Below are 23,878 nucleotides of genomic sequence, written 5' to 3' on the forward strand. Positions count from 1 at the left end.
TAATTAGCACTTTCCGACATATTTAAAATGCACCTTGGCTCTGACCCAGCAGTTCTCCTGACAGGCGCTCACCGCCCAGGAACACACAACTGTGCAAACATACCCTTGCACGAGAGTCACTTCGGCATCCGCGGCGGGAGTAGAAAACTGGAAAGAACACCACGTCCATCAAAAAGGGATCCGTTAGCTCAACCCTGGCCCATTCATGTAACGGAAATTGGCAGCTTTTAAAAGAGAAGGGAGAAAAGGAGGCGCTGGAGGGAAAAGTTGCTCAGAGAGGAAAGCACGCTGCAGAAGTACATATCAAGTCTATTTTCTGCAAAACAGTGTTAGATATGTTAATACATGCACGGAAAATCTTTGACGGGTGGATCATTGGGGATTTTAAACTTTCCATGATCAGTTGTTCCAAACTGGTGAGGATTTTAATGTTTTAAATGTTTAACCCTGAACAATAACTCGTAATCAGAAAAGGAAAAAAAAATGCTTTAACTATCTGCAACTTCATCCTTGCCCCATATCATACCCTGGAGGCGGGGCAAGGACTGTGCTTCTTGTCTGTTCTAGAGAATACTCTGTATTTAATCCCATTATTATCCCTCTAATAATGGCTCAAAACTCCAGCTTTCCAAACACCTTCACACGAAAGACAGTCCGTACCCAAGGCATGGCCGGTGTGATGGACGGAATGCAGGGCTGTGACTCGAGGGGAGGCGGGGGTGGTCAGCGCGGGCGAGATTCCTTCCCGTGTCCCCGTTTCCTCATCAGTAACATTCAGGGCTTGAAGGAATCACCTCTGATCTTCTCTCAGAGGAAGACCTTGACCTCCCTGACCAGACCCTCCAGGGACGGGGTGCTCAGTCGGCACCTGCTCAAACACAGGAGGCCAGAGACAGGGCCTGGGATCAGGAAGCCGTGGGAAAAGGACCAGCTGACACAGGTCTCTGGGTCTCGCATCCCCAGAGTTGGTGCAGACTACAGTGAGCCCAGGGAAGAGAGCAAAAGGGTTTTGATGCAGGGATAAAGAAAGGCGCCTTTTGAGGTTCTCACCTGAAGAACTGGAGGTTTGGGAATCTGTAGAGATGGTCTGGGCTGTGATAATACAAGGAGAAAGAAATGCAGCTGCCACCAGCAGTGAGTGAGTGGGTGGGGCCGAGGCGCTCAAGTGGCCGCAAGGATCGGGACAGCCCCACACCAGTTCCATGCACGCAGCCCCCAGAGTAACACGAAGCGGTACTGGTGAGACCAGCAGCCATCAGCCTCCTTACCTGACGAAGGGCTGGGTGGGAGATGGGTGCTGGCTGGGTGGCGAAGGAAAGCGAGGAGGCACAACTGCAAACCCCCTAAACTCAAAATACCCACTCCGGCTCCTCCCCTTTAACAAACACTGATAAATATTAAATCTCATCATAGGACCCCCATCTCGAAAGTTACACGCCTGATGAAATCCTGCCCACCAAAGAGGCTTTGGGCCCTGCAGACTCGAGGCCTTCTTCCTATCACGTCCTGGACCCTGTTCTCCCACTTGCCTACTTTGAGTGGGGGTCCCAGGCCCTGGCAGGCCCCCATTGTCTGGTGTAAACTCCAGGAAACAGAGACCTCGCTACCGTATTCCCCGAGGCACCCCCAGTCCTGGGAACAAAGGCTGGCACATGCTAGGTGTCAGGAAATGCGTTTACAAATGGATGGTGTACTGGCAAAAGCACAGCCTAAGCAGGCGATCAGAGCTGGGGTGTGTGGCCCTGGGCGAGTCACTGAAACGTTTGAGTCTCTGGGTCTTTTCTGTGGAGCTGAATCACAGGAACCGACTTCCAGGCTTTGGGGAAGACGGTAATACTGCAGGACGACCCAGCGGGAGCGGCCTCGTCCACAGCAGGCGCTCGGAAAATGGGAACCAGCACACCCGAAACCAGTGCAAAGTAAAAACAAAAGAAAAAGAAAGGCAATGGGAACGAACATTGTATCGCCATTATTAATAACTTCCACCGACCCCGGAGGTCACCGCAAAGTTACACGGCTCAGTTCCAGTTGCCCTTTGGGAGCTACTAGTTAATAACCAACGCAGCAACGGCTCTTCTGCAAACACGATGTTTCTCCTGTCTCCTTTGAAGTGGCCTTTCTCAGAACATTATCAGCTCATCCGTGGTTTCTGGGAACCTTCCCAGAGCGCCTAAACAGGCAGGTGGGGCAGAGGCCCCACAAATGGGTCAAGGAGAAGCAGCAGGTCGGCGGCCAGTTCGGGTTCAGCCTAGGCCCAGACTGTTGAGGCTTAATTTGGCCTCCTGAGACCTGAGCCTGTTCACTGACAAAAATCCAATGCGGCAAGTGTAGAATCAGGAGGCAGAGACCTGGGTTCAAATCCTACCCCCACCACTCTGAACTGGATGGCCTTGGGCAAGTTACTAACCACAAAAAGCCTTGGTTTGCTCAGCTGAAAAGTTGGGAACAACAAAATAATAGTACCTATGTGGGGGGAGGGGAGAAGGAAGCAGAAGATCGCATTTTTCCTGGCTTTGTGGAAAACCACGAAATCAATCAGCCCATCGGCAGAAACCCTACCTGAAGCAACCTTTTCCACGGAGACTCTGTCCTAGGTTCTACGTTTCTGTTATGTCTGCAATCATCTTGCGCCCTCTCCGAGGTGTGGAGGAAGGACTCAGCTGGTGATGCCATGGATGCCTCCACGGGAACATAAGCAGAGTGCTTGACGCATTACAGGTCTTCGGTGAACACCTGAATGAGTGACCGGTTCATGAGTGAAAGACCCTGGCCGTCCATCACACCTGCTTGACCCCAAACTAAGGGCAAACTAAGGTGAGTGAAGTTCTCGGCACTTTTGAAACTGGGGGCTAGAATCTCTATTAACAGAAGTTTCTGTTATGGCTACCTTGTTTTTTTTTCCCCAGTTGGGACACTCCCCAACTGAGGAGTCTGGATATTTAACTCTGGGTAGGTCACCCAGAGGAGGTATGAACCATTCATCCAGCCAGCAAATACACAGTGATGCCTCTTAGGTATTAGAGTATGTGCCACAAAAATAAGCCAGCCCACATGAGCTCCGTGAGAGCCGGGGCTCCTCTGTGCTGCTCCCCGCCAGATCTTCAGAGCCTACCGTGCCCCGAATACAGTAAGCACTCAATAAATGCATGTCAAATAAAAAGTGGCATGAACAAATGAATGAATAAAGACCTGGAGGGAACACTCAAAGGGGGAGATAGGGGTTGTACAGTCTAGACTTGGACAGAAGTTTTCTGAAACTTTCAGTGGCCTTTGCCACTCCTCCGAACAGCTTTTAGAAGAGGCCAGAGAAAGCAAACAGAGAGAAGTGTGGGTGAGAGAGATTTGGAGAAATAAGAAGTGGACAGGGTGAGGTCCTAGGAGGACGGGAAGGTCATTCAGGACATCTGTCTTGTCTGCACGAGCATCACTCTTGATGTGGGACTGACTAGGAAATTTGGAAGAAGGGGGGTGGCACGGTGAGACATCGGACCACAGATGACCGTGGCTCCTAGTGCTTTGGCCACCCAAATAAATGTCCGTCATTTTCTGTGTCTCTTACCACCTGCGTCTCTCCCCTCTGCCTTGGAACAGGGCTGGCTCGCTGGGCCTTGCAGGCTCAGCTGCATGTGTTCCTATATCAGAAACACACAGGGTACATCTTTGGAGACAGCCACTTGGGCTCTCTGTCGAGAAACTTCCTTTCCTCCTGGGATGAGCGCGTTTCTCTCCCCCCAAATCTCAGCAGGCAGGTCAACCACGCACACCAACGGCCTCTTTGGTGCCCTTTCACAAAGGGTTTCCCCGTGCGCTTCTCAGAAAATTGCCCTATCCCTTCCGCACTCAGCAGGGAAATACCGCGTAACTGAGAGCTTGGCTATTATGCTCGTGAATAATTTGAGTTTCAAGTGTGGCCTTGGCATGCCTGAAAATGAATAATTATCAGAAAGTTATCCACTTGGCCCCTGCAGTCTGCCAGCTACTTTTGTCTTGAGTGTGGAGCCCTCTCGGCCAGCCCCATCTGAGCCTCAGCGACCAGAGCCACCAAGACCCCCTCCGGGCCCCAGCCAACGAGGGCAGCAAAAAGTTTTGGCTGCTCCCTCCCTGGAGGAGATAAAGCCCTCAACCAGAGATTAGCCGCGCTCATGCCAGCCCACTCACAGCCAAGAGCCGAAGGCTATTTGCCGAGTGGAAAAGGACAAAAGGAAACAAATTTCATTTGCAAGCCCTCTGAACAGGCCAGAAAAAGTCATTCCCTACCTCGCAGACTGTCCGTCTCCTTTTGGGAGAAGGCTAAGCGAGTGTGCCCTGACTTGGAGGGAATCTCAACATTTCCATCTCCGAATCACAAACTCTCCGTACAGAGGGTTCAGCAAAGAGCTGTGCACGACGTGTCCTCTCAAAAGGCAGGAAGGCCATTTTAAAAAAAACTCATGGTCACTTATAGTGACAATGACACTGCTGCTACTTTAGATCAGTCAAGGCTTGGGAAACCTGAGAAACAGAACTCCAAAAAGGACGCACTGTTTCCTGGCAATCAACAGGGAGCTCAGGGTGAACTGAAATCTGTACACAAACCATTAGCCTTTTGTGCACAATGACAGCATATTCATTTTGGAAGAAATCTAAGGATTATCTGGTCTGTAGCTGTTAATTTGCAGGTATGGAAAATGAGGTCCTGCAAGGTTAAATGGCCCGCCCGTCTAGAACCTGCAGTGGCTGGGGTGGCCCCGAGCCTGGGGCACTGGCCGCCCCGTCCAGCTGCTCCTTGCACTGCTACACACACGCTGCACGCCACACAGCCCCGCCCGGGAAGCAGCGGCTGGAGAGGCTTTTGTTAATGGAAGTCACTTCGCACTCAAGCACCGTTGCAAGGCGCAGCGGAAGGTCCCATACGAGAGGGCTGCTCGGGTCCATCCCGTGCATCATGGAACCCGGACCCTTCGCTGGGAAGGTGATGGCCTCGACGGTGTCAGAGTTCCCACCCAGGGCTGCATTCTACGACTTGTGACCGAGGCCAGACAAATGATGCAAAGGGAACTGCATGATGAGCAAGTGAGGTACACACCCGCATGGGGTGACATCTGGCTCAGGACGGTCAGCCCGACCACAGGAGGGGAAGACGTGAACTCTGCCCGCTGCTGCGGAAGGCGGAGATGACCCCGGGCAGCCCAGTCCGGGGTTGGAATTCTCTCGGGAGCCCACAGCACACTTATCTGGGATCCGTGATTCACTTTCCTTCTTTCCTTTCTCTGGAAAGCCGAGCTACTTCTCAATGGGGCCATGGGGGGAGGGAGAGGGGCTCCTTTTTCTTGCTCTTTGTTCGAAAAGACAGGGCCATCCTAGTCAGCCCTTTTCCCGAGCCCCGCAGGCTGTGTCTAACAGCCTGCTGCCCCCGACGACACGTTCGAAAGGTCAGAGCTGAACGCTAAGTGCTTCGATCGAACGGGCCCACTCCTGTCTGGGAGGATGGGTGTTGTTTGTAATCTGTGTGGACCCGGCAGTTGACAGGTGTCTCTCTCTCCCTCTTCAGAAAACTCGAAGGAAACACCGACACAGCACCCTACACCTCGTTTCTCTGTGTACAGCAAATGTCAATGATATGCAAACACAGGCACTTCGCCAGGAAACACTGGTGTGCCAGAGCGGACGGTGAGCGGGCTTCTGGTCACTCCGAGCTCTGCCCGGGAGGAGTGGCCTCGCGAAGCTGCGTCCGGGCGTCTCTCCCGGGTCAGAAGGGCTCGTAGGAGACATTGCCCTTTGCTGCTCTGACGGATGGATGGGAGAGAAAGTGGGAAGCAGAGTTTCCGGTAGACCACTGACACTGAGCTCCTGCCTCGGCTGGTGCTGAGGAACCCACAGAGAGGCTTGCTGTCCCAAACCCTCGGCCCGGCACTGCGCCCCTCCGACACTGAACCCGCTACCCTCACCGGGCTGACTTCGTCCCCTCCTCTCCTTGGCACTTCCAGACCCTCTTACCCGGCTGACTCCAGCGCCCCTTCTGAACAGCTTTCCTTGACGGGCACCGCGCCCCTGAATCTCAAGTACCCAACACAAACCTAAGGAACGAGTTTTGAGTGAATAATGAATATATGAATGAATGAATGAATGAATGAAGAAAGTGTATTAGAAACTAATGCTGGGGGTGATATTATTAGCCTTGATGCCTTTCTAACTAAAAATAACGATAACCCTGACCAGTGTGGCTCCATTGGTTGGGCATCGTCCGTCCTGCAAAATTGAAAGGTCGCTGGTTTGATTCCTGCGCAGGGGGCATGCCTGGGGTGCGGGCTCGGTCCCCAGTCGGGACGTGTACAGGACACAACTGATTGATGTTTCTTCCACACATCGATGTTTCTCTCCCTCTCTTTCTCCTTCCCTTTCCCTCTCTCTAAAAATAAATAAATAAAATCTTAAAAATGAAAAATAAAAAGAGTAACAATAAAAGGCAAGTCCTTGACAAAACATAGCCCTTTCACTATGATTCACAGAAAATGATTGGAAACACACACAGTGGCATCTGCAGTGGGTGCGAGGGGAAGGCAGATCCCGCCCCCGGGGCCACCATGATGGCGGTGGACGTCCGGTGGGCAGGGGTCCGGCAGACATGGGAAGGCGGTGGGATCTAAAGAGAGGTCAAAATAGGGAGGGCGAGAGGGCGTCTCAGAGCTTGGGACCCAGTATGAAAGGGCACCTGAGCGGCGTCCAGGCCCACACCTGTCCTTTTAGGAAGCTGGTGGCCCATCGTGCACAGGGCCGAGGCTCCCGCGGTGAAGGCCAGAGACAGGCCCTGCCCGCGTGGACCTCTGCTCCAGACCATCCGCTTTCTGTCTAGTGAAACAAGACTTATAAACACCGATTTTTTCATTAACGAACGTTTCCTGACACGGCAGACAGCTTAGAGACTGCACCTCCGTACGTCCCAGTCCTGCTGGCTGGAGGAAAAGCCCGAAGGTTCCTACCTGGGTCAGGACGCAGGGATCCGTGGCCCTCTGGGGCCAACCCTCCACTGCTGGGCGGGTCGCTGTGGGGCGGGTCGCTGTGGGGACCTCTCTCCTGATCATGCAGGTGGAAGTCAAGTTCCTCCTTTCCTCCCTTAAGGGAACCCCCAATACTGGAGACAGCTTCCGAGGTAACATGCATCGACTGGGATGTTAAGAGGTATGCATGGCCAATGCTGTCAAAAGCCGTCTCACGAAGCTCTAGGGCCCTGAGAAGGGGTGGGGCGGGGCGGGGGGCTCCCCTGCTGCTTGGCTGTGGACCAGCGCAGGGCTGGGGGTACCCAGCCCACTGGCCTGCAGTGAAGATGAAACAGACCCCAGCCTTCTCCAGATCCCATCAGCTGGGTGGGCACGGGGGCACCTACAGTGAGGAAGTATTGTGTGTGGCAGGGGTGTCAACACCCCTGCCTTCTTACTTTCCCCAGGCCTTAGGGGGGGCAGTTCCTACACTAACGTGGGCTCAGAGGCAGCTCGGGTGTCTACTCTTCCGTGCTCAGCCCCACTCCCACCCCCCTCACTAAGACACAATCCTGGTGTTGTATACCCATGGCCACAGCGTCCAGCTCCCTTTCCAGCGGCACCTGGAAAGCTTCCCAGCCATTCCCTCTTCCCAGAAACCTGCGCTGGGAAAGCCTCCTTAACCGTTTCTGAAGAGGGTTCTTCCACTCGCTGAACTACTCAGTGACAACCGGCAGGAAGTCCTCAAGGGGACCCCATAAGATGGGTCTCACGCCACTGAGCACATGCAGAAGGGGTTCCCTGGAACTCACTTCTTCCAAAGGAGCATTCCAAAGAACATGAAGGGGGACCTAGCACTGCCACCTGAGCCGTTCGTCAGTCCCACCAGGCGCTGGGAGGTCACATCCATTCCCTCTAGTAGGTGAAGGCTGATCCGTGTGCCCTGGACTGGGGTGAAGGCACGCTGGGAATTTCCATTTAAATCGTAACTTGGGAGCTGTCTACATGCCCTAGGCGTAGGGCATCATTCTGGATTGTATGATGAAATTAACTCAAAATGCTTATGCCGGTTTTTAGGTTTTCATGAAGTGTTCCTTTCACCAGGCTCATTACTCGAGTAGGATATCGGGGTAGTCCCCATCTCATTAGCCTTATTCAGTTTTATCAATTATGCATACACACGCAAGTTTCCACCAGCTGTCTCAAAATGCGTCCCAGCATGAGCGCAGCTGAGCGTGTGGGCTGGGAGACATCGGCAAGCACACACGGGGCCCACCTCTCCCGGGGCCTCCCTGGTGCTCCGGCCTCCCAGGGCCGCTGGCCCATCACTTATTTTCCCTCCTTTTCACCTCCTTTCCTTTCGTGTCTGCCCTTTCCTAAATCACAGCTCAGGGCTCTGAGGCCTATAAATTACTCCGCTTAAAGCAAACTCAGATGGAAGTAACCAATCATTCAGCCCCTGCCTTCCCACCCCCCACCCCCACCGGAGCAGCTACTTTGCTACCAAATATGACTTTGTCTGACAAAAAAATAAAAAATAAAAGGCCTCCTCTTTTTCATCTCTCTTCCAACTGACAGCAAGCATGGGGGATGTTTTTTTGTGTCACTTGCTCCAACAGCTGTTTTGCCCGCGAGCACTAACTAACCCTACCCGTGTTGGAGGCATTCCTGGAGTCCTAATTAAGGGCCAGTTCTAGGCCCGCGGGTCAGCCTGATGAATCGAGGCCTTGCCCACCAGGCCCGCACAGCCCGGTTCCCGTACAGCCTGGGGAGTGCGGTGACGCCGGGATGGGCAGGCTAGCAGAGGGCTGGCAAGGCACCCGGCCTCCGTAACTGAAGCAAACCCTTCACCATGAGACAGAGAATGCCAGGCGGCTCTGCAGTTAAGCGAGAACTGGACCACCCTGCATTTCCCCTTCTTGGGGGGTTTCCTCCGTGCAGTGACTGCTCCAGTCCGCCCTCGGTCCCCCGAGGCGTACAGCAGAGCAGGGGCACAGCGTGTTCACGACTGAAAAGCTACGGCAGCAGCAAGGGGCCCACCTGCATCTTCCACTATAGAAAGGGGAGGAAAACAGGAACTGCGACACTTGCGTGGAAAGGGACTATCACAGCCCCTGGCCCCAGGTACGTGTGCGCCCCTCTGCTGGAGGTGATAACAATCGGGAATTCAGCGGGACCCAGACCAAGCTGGGGGCTGCCCCAGGCGCAAGCGCGGACGGTTGCACAACACTGACCGGCCCCTCGTCTCAGCGGCTCTCCCCATCCGCGGCGCAGACTCCACTCTCTCCTGGGGAAGAAAAACGAGTTCTGGCCCAGCCAGGCAAGCCAGCCTCCGGCAGAGCATGCATCCGCCATCACCGCTCTGACCCTGCGCACCTTGTGGGCACAGAATGGGGCTTCGTTACGCGCTACGAGAAGAAACGGCTGGGCATGGGCTCACCGAATCCCATGCCACCAGCAAATTTCTAAACTGGAAGAGGCTCTCAAAGAGGGTGAGGTCCAACCTTTTCATTCGAAAATGCAATGATTTACTAGGTAATTTTTAAATACGGAAAAAATTTTTCAATATAAATGGTCCATCGTCCCATCGCCTAAACACATCAGTCCCATGAAAACATTTAAAAGCACAACACTGAGGGGTGCACACTTGTTGCTTTTTTTAAGGCAAAATGTGATATACGACAAGTCGCCTTCCCTCCCACCTGAGCTCTCTGTCCTGCCCACCTTTTTCTTGTGTATCCTGCCAAAATAGTGATAAAACATGAGCACATACATGCGTGTACCTATATAGACACACATATATGACTTGATTTTTTTACATAAACAGAACCTCACTTTCCTGCCACTTGCTCGTCTCACTTAAGAAGGAGTATGGTCTGTACGTTTGTGTCCCCACAAAATCCATGTTGACATCCTACCCGCAGTGTGATGGTGTAGGAGGTGGGGCCTTTGGAAGGTAATTAGGGCATGGGGCAGAGCCTTCACAGATGGGGCGAGTGCCCCTTATAAAAGAGACCCCACAGAGCTCCCCGGCCTCTTTCTCCACATGAGGACACCACGAGAAGTCTGCAGCCTGGAAAAGGGCCCTCCCTGGGCCACACTGGCACCTTGATCTTGGACGTCCAGCCCCCAGAGCTGTGGCAAATGCATTTCTGTTGCTTACAAGGCACCCAGGGTACGGTGTTTTGCTACAGCTGTCCCAGTGGACTAAGACAGAAGGCCATGACCGAAGTCCTGAATCCAGAATGCTTGCTTTGTCCCCCTGCGCTGTTATAAACAATACCAAGCCACCGGCATTTCCCAGTTCCTGGCGCTTCGGTGAGTAGATCCACAGGATACATTCCTAAAGGTGAACTTGCTGGGTCGGTGCATACAGCTTTTCACAGATACTGCCAAGGCCGCCCCCCCCCAACACACACACACACACGCCCGCCGATGTGCCCTGCCATGAAAACCGAGAGAGGGTGTTTGTCTCCCAGCCCCTCTCGAGAAATGGATGTTCTCAAATTCCATGATATCTGCTAGTCAGACAAGTGACAAATGGTATCTTCTTGTTGGGTAGATTTGAGTCTCTTTAAATCATGAGTGAAGGTGAGAACCGTTTAATTTGCTGATGAGAAAACAGAGCCAGAAGTCCCCTAATGGGCTAAACGTCTACCCCTGAGGTATTTATAGAGATGAGCAGGGACCAGGTCTCGGGTCTGGGACCACCCCAGGGGGCCCTCACCCCCAGCACCAGGAGGAGAGTCCAACACCCAGCTGCCAGCCGTCTTTCTCTTCCCACATTCAGGGCACACCCGGGCTCGGTCGCCCTCCGCCCCTGGGGTTCCCTCGAGCGCCTCCCTAGTGACCAGCAATCCCGGGGCGTGTGTCTCACTGGCCGGAGGGGGAAGTCTCAGCCTTGTCCTTGGCCCAGGAAGCAGGGCCATAGGGCTTCTGGGAATGCAAGGCCGCTCCCAAACTGCCCAAGGCTCCACGGTGTTTTTTCCTCCAGTTCACGTCACCTTAATTAAACATTGCTCCTGTCTGAGAGCAAAGTGGGTCTTCTTGTGACTGGAAGCTCTCCCTTCCATTCCCCTTTCTCCTCTGAGGGACTGGACTTTCCGAACCGGGAAAGGAAGCTGGTGGAAGGAGGGGCGGGCTCCCCTTGATTCCCCTCTGGGGGCCCTCCCCAGGCATGCGCAGAGCAGGTGTTCACAGAGCACCCGAGGGGAACCAGCTCCCGGTCTGGGCGAGGCACTCAGCCTGCATCATACCGGCCCTGTGGCCTTGGGTACCTTCCTTTCAGCCTCGCCCAAGTGATGGAAATGACACAGATGACTGCGTTGCCTAACACAAGGCATGGTGGTAAGCAGAGCGCGCTGTGTCCCTGCCAGGGCTTTGGAAACTGCAAGGCTCCACACAAACAGAGGGCCTTCGGGAGGGCCCCGGGGGCTGGTGGCCCCTGGCGTCAGTGGGAGAACTTCCCTGATGTCCTCAGTCACGTAGACGGGACCAGAGGACTGGCCCCTGCTCCGAGGTGTTCCCGAGGCCGTCCGCCGCCCACCTGAGCATGCTGGAGCCAGGCCTGTCCTCGTGACACGGGCTGAGTCGAGGTTTTATCTTGATTGTGCAAGGACCTATTTCATAAGGCCTATGCATATACCAGCTAAACTAGATGTTTCGTGAGGAGAACTGCAGAAACTTCATATGCGTTTCGTAGAATCAGGAAGCACAGCTCCACTTACTGGATTTTCTCAGGCAGCGAATATTCATCGCACATTACAGTGAAAAAACCAAACTGTCCATTTTGAAGGGAATCGTCCTATAATTATTACATATTCCTCTGCTACTTTCTTTTTCTTAAAAGAGTTAAATACAGTTCACCCTTTTTCCTTATCTCTCTGCCACCATCACAAACACCCAGCTAAGTCTGGGATCGCAAGAACCTGCTCTACCACTTAGAGCTTTTGGGCTTTAGGCAAATCCTTTTTAACCTCTTTGTGCCTCAGCTTTGTCATCGCTGACAGGACAGAGACTCAGAAAACCAAGTTAATCAGGAGTGTGTCTACATTTAAGAACACAACACCCGTAAGGATCCACTTACTTCAAGTTTAGTGCACGGGTTTCGTGAAAGCTGTTTTGTCCTCTGAGATATGTTTTGTTTCTTGCTAACTCTTGGCTATATTCCAGATAGCTGAATTCTCTGGCTAAATAAGGCTCTCCTGTGTGGATATCAATTCCTTTGGGGGCGTTAAAGAACATAATTAAGGCCCCAATGGAACTCGTTACACCAACAACCCAAGCCCAGACCGGAGGGTTCTGTCCCAGGCAGGGAGCCTTTCCACAAGGGCCCCGAGCAGAGGCCAACAGAAGACCAGGGAGAATGGAGGCGGGGACAACAGGAGCGTACCCCAGCCTGGCGAGGGAGGAACAATGTCCCTACAGTCAGCTGGACATACAGACCAACCAGCCCGGTTTCATCCTTGCAGAAGAAGCCTTCTCAAGGATGACCTCCAACACTGGGACACTCCACAGTGACCACCCAAGAGGGGAACCAAGGACTTGCAGCCATTCTAGAATGTCTGGGTAGGAGGAGCTTGGAGGGGCACTGGGTTGGCCATGAAGGATGGCTAGGGGACCCCACGTGCTCTTGCACCTGCAGGACAAGCACCCCGACTGTTTGAGTGGCTTGTGATTGTGTGTAAGATGGAGAGTGTGAGGGGCTGGGGTAGAGCCCCCCTCCTCAACGGGACAGTACTGAAGACACAAGACAACCCTGCTTCACATGATTGGTCCATTTTCTGAAGATTATAAAGAATTTGCTCATAAATTCTACTCACTTGCTTCAGTTGAGCTAGGTCTCTTGAGTCCTAGCTCTAGTATTGAAGGTCTATACTGTGGGTGTCATAGAGCTATTTATAAGTATTGCAGCTCTTTACCCTTTAAGTATACAGCTGTATTACATTTTCTCACCTACTGGAAGTTAGGTGTGGCCACGTGAGTAGCTTTGGCCAATAAAATGTGAGTGGAAGTGACACATGTTGCAGCTGGACAGCTTGGAGAGCCAACATGTGCTTTGCCATTTTCTCCTTTCTCTCAGCCACAGTGATGGGGACTCTGCCTCCATCTGGGGACGAGAACAAGGATGACAGAGTCCCTGGCCAGCCTCGACGGACACATGGGGTGAGCAAGAAATAAAACTTCCATGTTTTATGAGTTTTGGGTGCTGTTACCCCAAAGTAGTCTATCCAGAGTGACACATACAAGGTCTGTCCAGATAGAGAGATAAAGCCCAGCCATTGTTAATATAACGAGAATGGTTTATGTGACACTGATGTAACCTGGCAGCCAAGGACAGTGGACTGGAGCGCACATCATGAACAGTGAGCACTTCACTGTACTAGTCAGTGGGGGCGGTAGATGTCATTGAGTGAACATGTGTACTGTGGGGCTGTCACATTCAAAACGAGCAAATAGAGCAATGAATCTGCATCAGATTTTGCATTAAGCTCGAACATTCCTCCGTGGAAACTATTTGGGTGATTCAGAAGGCTGCTGCTGCTATGGGCAACTGGTGATTGCCAGCTTCACCATGACAATGCGCCTGCTCATGCATCACGCCATGCTGAGTTTTTTGGTGAAACATCAAATCACCCAGGTGACTCAGCCCAGATTTGGCACCCTGTAACTTCTGGCTTTTTCCAAAACTGAAATCAACTTTACAAGGGAAGAGACTTCAGACCATCAATGAGATTCAGGAAAATATAATGGGGCAGCTGACGGTGACTGGGAGAACTGTGTGGTGAGGTCCCACAGTGCCTACTTAGAAGGGGACTGAGGCATCATTATCCTATGTACAATGTTTCTTATACCTTGTATCTTCTTTAACAAATGTCTTTATTTTTCATATTGCATGGCCGGATACTTTCTGGACCGATGTCATATGTACCACTTAGCCACCAGAAGGTGCCCTCCTTCACCTAAATTGGTAACTTATTGTCAAGGGTTTAACTGTACTGAAATACCCTGTGTGCCCACGGAGCGCACTGTCCTAGGAACTCCATTGCTTATTACAGATGTAGACACAATTTTTAATGACAAGAAAGCAAACTCTTTTCCAAAAGATAAGTTTTAAATGGTGCTCTCAAACAGCTGCACAGCCTCCAGTTCTTCTCCTGAGCCACAGAGAACACGTTTTCCGGTGCCGGGGCCGGGCGTTAATGCCTGCCCCAAGCACGCCGCCCACCGGCGGGGGAGGGGTGTTCCGTCTAACACACTCCAGTGACGGGCGTGGAAGACTTCCTCCAAGAGGCTCTTGGTCAACACACACTCATCCTCCCAGACGCCGGCTGATCTGGTCAAACGGGAATTCCTTTGCCGGCTTTCTTTTTCCCATCAAATCCAGAGTTTTAAAATGCAGCCGCTTGAACTTCACTGTGGGTGGGCACCCAGAGTCCGACCCCACCCCATTTCTGGTGCCTCCAGAGGCATGTATCAATGCATCATCTTGTTGCGTATACCAACACGAAGTAGAACATTTGGTAGTACTCTCCTACTCTACAAAAAGCCACAAACTAAGTTCCTCGTAGCAAAATGTATCAAAACACATGTCTAGCGCTGGCTGGCGTAGCTCAGTGGATTGAGCGCGGGCTGGGAACCAAAGTGTCCCAGGTTCGATTCCCAGCCAGGATACATTCCTGGGTTGTGGGCCATGACTCTCAGCAACCGCACATTGATGTTTCTCTCTCTCTCTCTCTTTCTCCCTCCCTTCCCTCTCTAAAAATAAATAAATAAATAAATCTTTAAAAAAAAAAAACCACATGTCTTACCCAGCTGTAATGTTGTGCAGGAACATTGGCTAAGCTATGGCCAATGAAATCTCCCCATTTCTACAGAACAGGCCCCAGAGACCCAGCCCGTGGGTACACGGAGCTGGTGATGCAGTGGGTCAGATTCATTGTTTTAGCCATCACTAGCTTTTCAACCGATAAATCAGTATCACTCTAGTCATTCGAGTGACCAAAATAACTACAGCATGATGGAGCGTCTTAGGTTGTGACGATGACCAGATCAGAGTTACTGCTGATGAGTCAATAAAATGCTTGGAAATAAATATGAGGGGATGTGTACAGCCAACCAACTGAATGTCAAGGCCACTCGGATCGCCAACCCCAGCCTTACAATTTACAGCTGAATTCTGGCTTTCCAAGGTGCCCAGGGCCAATCTCTAAGTACTTTGATATGTGTTATGCAGAACCACTTGAACGTAATAGTCAATTAAATTATTAATGAAAGAACTATACAAATAAAAGCACCGTGCTCTTTTATGTAGTAATAATTATTATCATAAGTGATGCAAATTGAATAATATGAATTATCGGGACAGTTCCATGATAAGCTAACAATTTCCGGCAATCAGACCAAACATCTCTGCTCAAGATGTTTAATAAAATAAACAGCAGCTTGTTTACACTTTCGGTGAGTTAAGCACACATACAGGAGAGCTGAAAAAGAACCGGAGGCCAAGTGATAACAAAGTGGCACTAGTGACAATGGTGGTAACTCAGATAATTCCACATCTTAAGAAAACAGTGAATCCTATAAACTGTCCCAGAATCAAATGACATTATTTGTACATGCGTGCATATATATACAGGCATATATATTTACATACATCTATTACATAAATATACATATATATAACAATAGATTCTGGTAGCTATGTGTAATATTCCATGTACATTCACCTGAGGGATAAAGTAAAATGCCATAATAATAATAATAATAGGCTGTCACTATTTAGAAGCATTTATCAAGCACATGCCTACCTACCTATCACACAGCCACACACCGCTCTGCAAAAGAGCAGGCCACCTCCTTGTTTACCTTAAAGAGACCCTGATGGAACTCTCTGGAAACCATGCAGCCCTCAATCAGAACTGAGCACTGCCTGCTTCACCACCATTTCACCCAAGACGGGTTCAGGAGAGGTGACCCTTCCCCAGACCAAGCTGCCCGCGGGGAAGGCCTGTTAGACTCTATAGCTGGTGAGTAATTCTGACCTTCCAGTCGCTGCTACGACCAGTCTCCTGCCTCCTGCGGTTCACCTGGAAACCCATGTACTACGTGTGAGGCGATGATAGGCTCTGCTACTCAAGGGAAAGAGTCACGGGCAGCGAAGTGTCCTCAGCGTCTAACCAGAATAAAGTGACGCCGACGCGGAGGCGCAGCCTGCTGGCTGTCGGAGGCGCGCTCACCGCCCCAATGCACCCTCCGCGCGGGTCTGAGCACCCGGCAAAAGTGCGACTGTTCGGGGGCCATTTGCCTGGGCTGGGGGTGACGCGACGCCTTTTCCATGTTGACGGGGCCGGTTTGGATGCCCTTCCCTTTCAAGGAGCATCCACTTCCAAACCGCTCTTGCTCTGCGGCCTCCGTGGGGGAGGCCGCCGCTCCGAGTTCCAGTTCTGCCTCGGAGCCCGCTGCTCCGCTGTTGACCCCGGAGCTCCCGCCTGTGCCGCGTCACTCCCCCCCCCCCCCCCCCCCCCCCGGTCACCGAGCTCCGAGCACAGTAATGAGATGGGACCCAAAAGACTCAGTCCCTGGTTAATGCTAACATACCCATGTAAGAGTTCATATGCACACACCCGAGTGAGGGTAACATAAACTGTGGACACAGAAATGTATCCACTCTAGGGAAGCAGTCGGCCCACGATAGCATTTTCTGTGGGGACTGAGCGCTCACCCTCTGCCTTGGCAGGGGCTGGATCTGCCAGGCTTCTGCCAGGAGATCAGTGTGTGGGGCTTTGTACTCTTTTATTATTTACTTATTTATTTTGAGAGAGAGAGAGACATCGACTTGTTTTTCCACTTATCTATGTATTCCTTGGTTGACTCTTGTATGTGTCCTGACTGGGAATCGAACCGGCAACCTTGGCATATCAGGACGATGCTCTAACCAACTGAGTTACCCAGCCAGGGCTGACTGTGGAGTACTACGGGCAGATGACCACTCATCTTTTCAAATGCTTGTTTTCCCTCCTTAAACCAGGAAAGAAGTTTTAATTGCTGTGATGCCTTTAACACTCGCTAACCTCCTTTTTAATGAGGAGGATAAGCCACAGGCTGCAGACCCCCAGCCAGCAGAAGCGGGAGCCCAGTAGGGAGACAGGGAGGTGACCCTGTGCATAGGAGAAGGGGCCAGAGCACCCACTCCGGCCAGTTCCCAGATCGTGAGCTCGCCCTGCCATAAAATTTCAAAAATAGTTTCGGGAACAAGCGTAGATTGCCAACTTTTTATTTTGCCAAGTAAGGATATTGAACTCTCTACCTTGTGCTTATTTTCTTCTTTGCCTTGGACTGGGGAAGAGGTCACGTTTGAACACTCACTTGTGTGTAGTTGTCTGTCCACCCCACCCCACCCCCATCCCCACTCTGACCAGCATCACGCTCTACACTCAAGGGTGCACCTCAGGAAGCCCCCTCTGCCTTCCCCACGGGAGACCCGTGAACTTGACCAGACTGGATCCAGACTCGGAGAATTATTACTTATTCTCTCCTTTCACTGGAGGACATTTCACATTTCCTTATCTTCCCTCAGAGAAATTTCTGTGAAACACCCTTTCTAAGGAAACATAACTACATAGCCGTCTGAAAAAAAAAAAGTCAACATGCTTTACGTTGTATTTATTTCAAGCCTAGGTAAGAAAGCAGTGTATACCTATGCTTCTCAGGGAAATGAATTCTAAGGAAAGGGCGTATTCACACTTGCAGGCCAGGGGCCTGCCCTGCAGCGGCCAAGAACACATGTGTAGAAAGCGTGAGTGCCGTCTTCCGCAGGCAGAAGGAGTGCATGACCACAGACTTTCCATCCACTCGTCTCGACATAAACCTGCTCCACAGCCAGCCAGGACGGCTGTGCTGAAGGAAACCAATTTGCAGAGTCTGGACCAGAACCAGCCCTTTTCAGCGACAACTAAGGATTCAGACCAGTTTAATTTCTGAATTCTTGGAAGACAAAGACCATTATATTAAAGTGGCCTGCGCAGTGCCTGCTTGCCACGTGCAAAAATCTCCCTTACCCAGAACTCTGTGCCCAGCCTCCTCCGCCCTCACAAACAGTGTGCCAAGGCCCTTGGACACCAGGAGCTGTGGGTTGAATGGACAAATGAACCAATTTACAGTTACCTTGTTATCTTTTGGTTCCCAGCAACTGATTTCGAAAGGTTTTAGATTAATCCTCAGTGACATAAAAATGGGTTTCAATTTCATTTCCCATTATCAGTCAGGGCCATAGATTCTTAAAGAAAAACCATTCTAATCACTTTAACAGCTACCATGAGTGTTTACTATCCGCCAAGCACTGCGCCAAGTATTTTCTGAGAATTATTGTACACCATTTCTAGACGGTAAACTCATCACCCCCATTTTACAGACGGGGAAATGGAGGCTCGGGCGCCTTACATATTGTCTGGGAATCCAGAGCTCAGAAATCACCCCCGAAGTCATTCAGCTGGAAAGGAGGAGGACTGGGATCTGCAAGTTCGGCTTACACTCTCCCCCTCACATCCAGTGCCTCCCCCCAGGGATCCTGCGCCCCGGCACTAAAACCAGCCCTGCCGGAGGCCACAGCCCAGCCCCTAGACCCGGCTCGCGTGAACATCCAGGCCACGCCCTCTTTCCCTGAAGCCCGCCTTGTTTTCCTTCTGCTTTGCAGACCCGTTCAGGCTTCCCGCCCCTCCCCCGGGAGCTCCGACTTCAGCCCGGGGAGTTGGCCCGCTGCAGCTCACAGCCAAACTGCAAAGTCACTCTGTCCCATTAAACAAGCCCATTTCCCTCCGGGCAGCTGGTGTCAATCCAAAACGGCTTGTGAGGGGCCAAAATGCTGAATTTGTGTTAAATAAAGCAAGAGCCTCCGAATTCACAAATTTCTTTCATCTGCTGTCGTCTGTGGTAGCAACAGGACAAATGCTAGCAAGGAAGCTGTCCCCTCCATTCTATGATGTCTTGCTTGGTGACTTCCGTGGCTCTCAGTTTCCCTATGTACAGAAGACACACTCTCACCCGAGCTCACGGAAACGGTCGCGATGACCGAGTGAGACAGTAAAAAATGTTTTCAGGAAAAGGAAAGTAATGTTTCCCGAAACTAAGGTGTTAACACCTTGCCATTTCCAAATAGTACAGGTTATGGCAAATACCAGGCACTTACAAGGCCAAGGCACGATCTGTTACTTACGTGGGAATTTCCATTCAGTTCAAACGTTTTCGGGAAACACCTAGAGCCATTATCAGAGGCTCTACCTGGGCCGCCCATTGGAAAACTCCCTGCAGGTCTATGAATCAGTCTTCAGGCGAGTTTTTTGTTGTGTGTGTTAACATTTGGGTCCCCTTGATGACTCAAGCATAACTTCCTTCCTATTAAAGTACCTGGGAACCGACATGCGTGGCCCAATTTTCAAATGCACTTGACCTCTGCATACCCCACGTTGGAAGCATCCAGTCCACCCGGGGACCGTGACAACAAGCGATCTGTCATTGGCTATTCTGCAAGAGCTCTGGTGTTGGAGCAGCTCCTGATCCCCGGGAGAGAGGGTCCGAGCCTTCTAAGAATCCAACACACACACTCTTTGTGTGGCATTTAAAACGGCTTCAATAACGCGAGCACCACAGGACAACACACAGAACTGAGTTGTTGACTGTTCACACACCCCCTGGCCCGTCCAGCTGTCTCCGCCTCTGGAGGCACCGGAGTGCATTTTGAACACGGATTTCTCTCCCTTCCTGGAGTCTCTCATTTTCTCCATTGTATTCATTCAGAGGACAAAAAAAGACTTCATAAATATCATTTCATATTCCAAGCAATTTGCTATAGGCAACTACACCATTACTTTGTACAAATAAATTTACATAAATCATTATTAGAATGCTTTATCTTAGCAACATTATCTGGTTCCCAGAGCACAAATTAAATGCATGCTTAAAGCAGAATATTTTAAAGTTATTCCTATATTGTTTGTGAGATAGGATTAGAAATTTCCATCTAATTTTTCTTTCATAATGGAATTCCTTTCATTTTTTTGTACGTTGAGAAACCACATATGTAATTTTGGGGGGGGCGGGGGTTCTTGAAGCGAGCAGCGCAATAGAGGCTCGGCCGCGTTTGGTTCCTTTCTCAGGGACTCTTCCCTCTGATATCACGGGTTTGGTTTTGAACTCTGATCAGGAAGGCCAGGAACCAGGGCAATGAATACCAGCTTGGGAGTAGATGGTTTTTCGTTTGATAGTATTTTGCAAGCAGACTGGTCTTTGGTTGGGGTCCAGCTTTTTTTTTTTTCTTTTTAATAAACAAATTTGTAAATAAACTTCCTGAAAACAGAGCTCGGTTTCTCCTGGCTGTTTGTGCTGGGCGGCTGCCTGTTTGGATCAACTGCAGAGCACACGGCGAGTCTGCACTGGCTGGAGCTCTCTACTCCACCCTAGATTTCCAAAGAGCGTCTCTTCTCCCTACACACAAGGCAGCGCCCAGTTTTAAAGCAAGCAGCCCGTGTCAACTCGAGGGTAGCAGGGATGGGAAGGGACTGACAGGAAGCCAGGAGACACGCTCGCCAGCCCCGGTCCCGCTACTTGCTGGTTCTGGAGACTCATGGAGCGATCCTGTATCTTGACTGCTTGTCGGGGTCATAAGGGGCTAAACTTACTGCTCAGGGCTGTAACTCTCTACCAGCTTGGGGTCTGGGAACAGAGTCCCAAGGCAGTGTCCGGAAAGTGGGGCCCACGTGGTCAAGGAGGAGTGAGGGGACCCCGCGGGGCACTTGGGGGTTCAGCGCCAGACTGACCCAGGTTCAGAGCAAAGTGCTGCCACTTGATAGCTGTCTGATCATGGGCCATTCGACCCTTCCCGCATCTGTTACCTCATCTTAAAAACCTCACAGGTTTGTCTGCGGATTAAACGAAGTCATGGAGGAGGTAAAAGCTTAGAGCAGTACCTGACTTTTAGGAAAAGCTCGATAAACAGCAGGTAACAAGAATCTCCAAGGTGACCAGTGGGGTCAAGCTGGGGAGATCTCATAATTTGCTGTCCACACCCCGATACTTCCGGATGAGGAAGGGAGGATTGTATGGCAACTAGGCTGGGTCAACGGGGGGGGCGGGGGCCGGTCTTGGGGCGCATGTGACCACCCCAACTCCAGCCCTTCACCGTTCAAGATGCAATAGAGCAATTCAGTGACCATTTTATCTTGGATATTTTACTACGCAGGGTACCTTTTAGAGCTCTTTCATATATCTTATTTGCACCTTTAATAAACTGTGTGAAAAAATATAGGGCTGGGTTCATTACCCTTTAATAGTGAGCAAACAGAAGCACAGAAAAAGTGTAGGTGTTCCCACAGTGACAAGCTCGGCAGGGGCAGTGGGGACCCCAAGCATTCCTCTGCCCCACCCTACTTCCCAGCCTCCCGGCAGCGAGACGGGGTCACGTGACAATTCCGGCCAATGGGCTGTGGGTGTGGAATTGGTTGGGGTCATTTCTAGTCTAAGGCACTTAAGAATGAGTGTGTGCTTTTGACTGTTTTTTTTTTTTTTCTTCACGTGTTGCAGCAACCAGGAAGCCACATTTTAAGACGTACGTGTCACAAGATGCAGGAGGCCTGTAGTCTCAAAACACTGGCCACAGGACAGCCACCGGGGCGGCTAGTGCTGCAAGACTCTGTTTCCAGAAAGGCCCAAACTCCTAGGCAAGCGGAACCTCGCTGCAGGAGCCCCAGTGCATGCCAAGCAGGGCAGGGGGGCGGGGAGTGTGGCCAGGGCAGCCCCGACAGGAAGGGCAGGAGCCTCAGAATACAAATCTTGGTGGTGCTTTCAAGACCCAGGGCAGCGAGAGCCGCCACTAGTTTATCCAAAAGCAACGCTGGAAGAAGGTATACTGGGCCATCCCAAAATTAATCAGGGCATCTGGCTCCCCATCCCTGACTGTGACTCCTTATTCAGCCTTGAGACTATCTCTGACTTCCAGCTTTCAGAACTCTCTAGAAACGCTCTCAGCATCGACTTATAAAACTCGTGCTCTTGGCTTATGCATCCTACCTGTCAATTCCACTTTTCAGCTCAGACTAGCACCGTGTGAATCACCAGGTACTGACCTCACACAGTCCCTGGTTCATCCGGGGCCTTTTTAAGCCACACCCACCAGACAGAGCTTGGAGGGGAAAGATGCAGGTGTGTGAGAGAAGACTAAACAATCAGGTAGGCAGGCGGAGGCTGGGCATGGACAGACCCAAAGAAGCAGAAAAGTCCAGCAAAATGGCAGGCAAGCCAGGGCTGGGGCGACAATGACGGCTGTCCCTAAAGGAAGCTGCCAGCCAAGGCCCCACTCTAACAGGGTAGGTGGGGCTTCCTCAGGGAAACCTGAAGGGGCCCAGGCTCTCGGGGGAGCGTAGCTCAGGCTGTGATGAAGGACCGGGGTCCTGGTCCAGGCAGCCAGGGCCCTTGCTGCCAGGGCTCACAGCAGGCTCACTCCCATCTACCCACCCGGACCCCATGCCGCTCCTCTTCCCACCTCTAGGCCTAATGGTCTACAGTGAGTGACCACGGCCACCTGGGGCCCTCCCTGTCCCAAGAATTCAATCCCAATCCTACATGTCTCTCAGCTCCCTGAACCACAGAGCTACCGTCAGTGCCCAGCCCCAGCTCCAGGGGGCGCCACCATCCGCCACCTCCTCAAGAGTGGCTCCTGGTCTTCGGCTTTTTATCCCCATCTGTCCCAAGAACACACAACCAGCTGATACTCAGCAATACTTATTGTCCTCAGTGAAAAGGTGCAGCGTTAGAAAGGTTGATTCAAGCAAAACATGGTCTTATGAGAAATGATTTAGAGGAACTACAGCAGAATCTAGTTTCCATTCGAAAACTTCCCAGTGGCGGCGTTCCTTTCGCTTTGCGAGTCTGCGACCCACGCCCAAACGTTCAATGGGGACGTGATTCAGTGTTTTCATTCTCTTCATGCCTCAATTGGACTGACTGCATTGTCAGTCTGACCAGCTGCACACCTTGATCGTTAAGAAGGGTGGGAGGAAGAAGGAGGGATACCCATGGATGGAGAAACAATCAATTGGGCATTGGCATTTCAGTATAGCTTTGGCATTTCACTCATTCCGTGCCCTTGTCGGTGAGGTGGGAGCGAGCTGGGGAGGGCAGGGCGTGGTTACCTGAGTCAGAACGGGTCCAGGAAACCGAGGTCGGCATTGCTCCGTCACGGACAGGACCGAGAAGCCTCCATTATCCCAAGAACTCGGGTCTTCCAGGAGATGATGCTTCTAGTGGCTGGCGGAGAGGAGCAGAAGGAAGACGGGATTAGAGCGGAGGAAGAGCGAGGCCCCCTCTCAGCCACAATGGATAGATGTCTCTCTCGCCTCACTCTAAACGAGGACACACTTCAGGGAGAGAGTCACTTGCAACAGTGCCGCGTGATTGCTCGGGAAGTTATTGAAGCCCCGCGTCTTCCGCGGTGGAGTGTTCTTGAAACCGCCTCACGGGGCGTCCAAGGACTCAGACGTTTGAAAATACATGCCACAGACATTATGAGATTACCTTATTTTACTACCACGGCTATGGAGACATTTGCGAGATCATTTCATTTTGCTAGAGTTGCCACCGAAACACTGGTTTATATAAAGGAGAAACGCCAGGGCACCAAGGGGCATTCAAGGCCAGTGTGCCACCACGTGGACCAGCCCTGACCCACGGGGAAGACAGGGAGACAGGCTGCGATGTCAGCGACTCCCTGTTCTGTTTTTGTGAAATGAAACGACCCTGGCTCTGCTCCTGGGGAGGAAGATCTCTTTGAACTAAAAGCTCACTAGAGGGGCTGCAAGTTTCTGAGCCACAGTTAACCAATCATCTTGCAAAATAGGAAAGTTGGTACATGCGACGGCTTGCATCATAAC

At 51.5% G+C, this 23,878-nt stretch overlaps 1 protein-coding gene across 4 annotated transcripts in view; it reads right to left on the bottom strand.

The window, feature by feature from the left end:
• Positions 1 to 23,878, bottom strand: part of FOXN3 (forkhead box N3) — a 362,322-nt gene that overhangs the window by 246,609 nt on the left and 91,835 nt on the right. For all 4 annotated transcript variants that reach the window (XM_036013048.1, XM_028505943.2, XM_036013060.1 and 1 more), the window contains exon 2: positions 23,141 to 23,255. The gene's annotated coding sequence lies outside the window, so the exon portion shown is untranslated. The remainder of the gene's footprint in view (positions 1 to 23,140; positions 23,256 to 23,878) is intronic.

The sequence above is a fragment of the Phyllostomus discolor genome, chromosome 1 (genome assembly GCF_004126475.2).
Source record: "Phyllostomus discolor isolate MPI-MPIP mPhyDis1 chromosome 1, mPhyDis1.pri.v3, whole genome shotgun sequence".
NCBI lineage: Eukaryota > Metazoa > Chordata > Mammalia > Chiroptera > Phyllostomidae > Phyllostomus > Phyllostomus discolor.